This window comes from Notothenia coriiceps, unplaced genomic scaffold (assembly GCF_000735185.1).
Source record: "Notothenia coriiceps isolate Sejong01 unplaced genomic scaffold, NC01 NC01_scaffold00011165, whole genome shotgun sequence".
Lineage (NCBI taxonomy): Eukaryota > Metazoa > Chordata > Actinopteri > Perciformes > Nototheniidae > Notothenia > Notothenia coriiceps.
In genome coordinates, this window is record NW_011343866.1 from 1 (window position 1) to 4,259 (window position 4,259).

Genomic DNA, 4,259 nt, shown 5'->3' on the forward strand with positions numbered 1-4,259 from the left:
CAATCATTGAAAAAGAGAACATTTCCTTAACGGTCCCATGTCTAGCTTTTCTGGTTATTACCCGTCCCTTGTGTGTTATGAAGGTTTTTATGCATGTAAACGGTGAGCAGAGTCAAAACCCTCAAAGTGCACCCTGTAGCGAGTAAAACTCTAACACAGAAAAACCTACCCAAAACGCCTCGTTGGAGATACGTCATTGTCCATTGTTTACTTCCTGGGTATCGTGACGTAGGAATGGCCAGTAGCCGCGCCCAGAGCTATGACGCGATACGGTCATGCGGTACCCAGAACCAAATGGACCAATCCGTGGAGCTGTTACGTTACGTTAAGCCCCCGCTGATTGGTCCAAATTGACCAATCCACGGACTTCCTCACAGTGCAGGCAGCTCTGCTGATTTCTCCTCCCTGGCTGCAGGCTGATAACAGACAGTTGGGATCGCGGCGAAATTCTCTCTGCAGACCCATTCTCACAGCGTTTATCAACCTTTTGCTTACTCAATATCAAGCCACACTTATTGTTTTTACTTCGGCTGTGACTTTGTGTGTGCTCAGGGTGAGTTTGGCTGTGTTTCGCTGTCGCTACACAAGGAAACCACACCTCCACGGAGCTCAGCGCGATTCACAACGTCCCGACCAATCAGAGCACACTGTGCTCACAGGGAGGGTGGGGGCTGGAGCTATTGGAGCTACAACGATTAAAGGCAGAGAGTGAAATTCAGTGAATACACAGTTTACAGAGATGCTGTATGAGAAACCAATGTGAGTTTGGAAAATTGCATGATATAAATCTATTCTAGTAGACCTCAACAATGGAATTATGATCAGTGGAAATGGCCATGACATGGGACCTTTGAATAAATAAAAAAGTTGTGCGCCCAACGTGGGGCTCGAACCCACGACCCTGAGATTAAGAGTCTCATGCTCTACCGACTGAGCTAGCCGGGCCATACTTCCAATAAAAAAGGATTTTTTTTTTAAAGCAACTCATTGTAATCTTTTGGGCAGACAAAATAAATAATTTCAGCATAAAGGAAAAATATGAAAGCAACAATCAGTGTAAAGAGGCCTGTAAAATATCAGCAGCTAAAGGAAAAAATCCCTCCTTAATTACCATCAACCGGAATGTGTTTCACTGTATTTCTAAAAAATCACGTACCCACTGTATCACAAAGACAACACTTATATGGCAAAACAATCACACAATAATCCTAATAAAACATAACTCTTGACACGTTGTTAAAACAAAAGATGTGCCCCGTGTGAGGCTCGAACTCACGACCTTCAGATTATGAGACTGACGCGCTGCCTACTGCGCCAACGAGGCTCTGAACAGTGCTAAACAGGAAGTCTTTAAATAGGCACTAAGAGTACAATGAGCAACAAATATGAAAATGTAATACTAGTGGGACAATGTATTGGGTTATATCATCAGACATCAGCAAAGAATTGCTGGAATAATACCCCTAAATGCTCTCATATTAAATATAAAGCACAATGCATTGGTTGTAGTGTCACTCATTGTCCACCAGATGGAGCCAAAGCAATGCTCGCTCCCCACTGCACAGTTTCTATATAGTTTCTACATCACAGTGCTCACAAAACTGATATAATGTCTATAAAAGAGTACAAAACACCCACTTTAAAGTTAATGGACGGTGTACAAGCATTAGAAATTGTCTAAAATATACAAGAAAGACAATACAACCTCACTTTCAACAACCTATATATCAGCAGACATGCTAAAAATGCTAACAAATAGCTCTCTATACATCATGCACAGACTGCCACCCGATGCCGTAGTTTCTATATCACTGTGTTCCCAAAAAGTGTAAAAAGGGTCAAATACAACCACTTTAAAGCTTATGGGAGGTATGAAAACATTGGAAGTTGTGTAAAATATACAAGAAAGCCAATGCAACTTCACTTTCAACAACATGTATGCTAAAAAAATGCTAAACAAATAGCTCTATATACCATCATGTACAAACTGCCACCCGATGCCCTAGTAACTATATCACTGTGCTTACAAAAACTGATATAATGCCTATAAAAGAGTACAAAACACCAACTTTAAAGCTAATGGAAGGTATACAAGCATTGGAAATTGTCTAAAATATACAAGAAAGCCAATGCAACCTCATTTTCAACAACATGTATATCAGCAGACATGCTAGCAAATGCTAAACAAATATCTCCATATACCATGTAGACTGCCGCCTGATGCCCTTATTTCTATATCACTGTGTTCCCAAAAAGTGTAAAAATTGTAAAATACAACCACTTTACAGCTTATGGAAGGTGTAAATGCATTAGAAATTGTCTAAAATATACAAGATAGACAATGCAACCTCACTTTCAACAACTTAGATATCAGCAGACGTGCCAAAGAAATGCTAAACAAATACCTCCATATACCATCATGTCAAAAGAATCTTTTACGATTATGAAAGCACTGTAAAAAGCCAATAAAGTTTCACATTTGCACGTGAAAAGCATACCATTCAAATATTTAAAAAATACAATGTAAGTAACATCAACACATGTTAACAAGATACTTTAAATAGGAACTAGGAGTATAATGAACTACAAATGTGAAAATTAAATACTAATGGGACTATATATTAGGTTATATAATCAGACATCACCAAAAAATTGCTGAACCAATATCCCTAAATGCCCATTATTAAAAAATGCATCACACATTGTAGTGCATCTTTTTGTCCACCAGATGGCGCCAAAACGCTGCTACAGCTCCCCACTGTACAAACTGCCGTTCAAATTCAATGTGGTCGCAAAAAGTGATATCATTTCTGTAAAAGGGTAAAACAAACCAAATGTAAAACAAAGCTTCCTTAACTAGTCAAAAGTATACGGGAAATTACAAATGTATTCAGAATTCAACTTAAAAACGGCCCACTCAAAAACGGCCCACTCAGACTGAAAGCACTGTAAAAAGGCCTTCAAGTCAATATTTGCCCATGAAAAGCTCAAATATAGCGAAAAAACTCAATATAATTAACGTTAACATGGGCCTTTTGAATATGACGTCACTCCCCAAATCCTTTTATCGTGGCCTTTAATTAATTTCCAGCGAACTGCCACAAAATGTATGATTTACTTTCCTTAAAATGTTAAAACAAACCCCACCGTAAACTTAATAGACGTTCAATATAATAGTACATAACGTCAATTCAGCTTCAAGACACGAGGGGTCCTATTAGCTCTGAAGCTAGCTGCTAGCCACTTAGCAAAGCCCCCAATGGCAAACTATCTTCTTATACACGGTTTTAAATCGACAAAAAACAACGAAGTCACAAAAGGAACACATTTACATAAGCGTTTAGTTAATAAGAATAATTGAACTCACCGAAAAGTCGAAAAACTTCTTTGGTTGAACAGCTTTCTCTGTGTTAACCCTAACCCTCCATCGTCTCCAAAGGCTCATTTCCAATTGTCCGAAGTTGGTTGAAGTCCTTCTGAATGTCCGATGAATCCCCCAAAATTAGTTTTAAATACCAAGAATACATATCTCGAAACGTTAACTTGTTCCGAAGTATTAAAAAAACTATAACTTAAGACTAAATGTGTAATAAAACGCGAATAACTGCGGATATAAAGAGCCACTGCTAGTCACCTCACTGTCGCGAACATCAAAGAACTCAGCCGCCAATTGAGCAGCAGCCAATGAGAAGGCAGAGAATGACCACGAGCTGGTGTTCACGTGCACACAGAAGGTGAAAGCATGGTGCTGAGTGCAAAACATCGTGCCACACAAAATAACATGTTTTAATCAGCGCCATGTAAAGTGATTTCTATTATATGGCTCTGGTTTTAATACTATATATATGACTATAAAATACAATAAGCAACATTTAGCTAATGTATTTTATATAACATGCTAAATATCCTGCACTGTTTTATTTCTACTCTACTATATTTTGCTTTTTTAAATGTATTTTATTGTTAATTATTTATATATATATAGCATGGTTGGAGGAGCCTGGTTTTAAGATTATCATTGCCATAACTACACAGCAGCATAAATAACATTAATATTAATAATATGTGCACTATATGCAAACAAGATCTTTATTATCTATATGTGTACATGCACCTGTTCAGAGTTTAATTAATGTGTACTATCTGTGCTATGACACCTGAATTTTACACAAGACTTTAAACGAAGTACTTATACTTGCAGCAGAGTATTATTACACTGTTGTATTTCAACTTTTACTAAGATATCTGAGTGCTTATTC

At 37.8% G+C, this 4,259-nt stretch overlaps 2 non-coding genes across 2 annotated transcripts; both read right to left on the reverse strand.

The window, feature by feature from the left end:
• Positions 1-872: 872 nt before the first annotated feature.
• On the reverse strand, positions 873-945 carry trnak-cuu (transfer RNA lysine (anticodon CUU)). The gene has a single exon. It is a non-coding gene; the product is annotated as a tRNA-Lys (tRNA).
• Positions 946-1,251: 306 nt separating this feature from the next.
• Positions 1,252-1,324, reverse strand: trnam-cau (transfer RNA methionine (anticodon CAU)). The gene has a single exon. It is a non-coding gene; the product is annotated as a tRNA-Met (tRNA).
• Between the last annotated feature and the right edge of the window lie 2,935 nt (positions 1,325-4,259).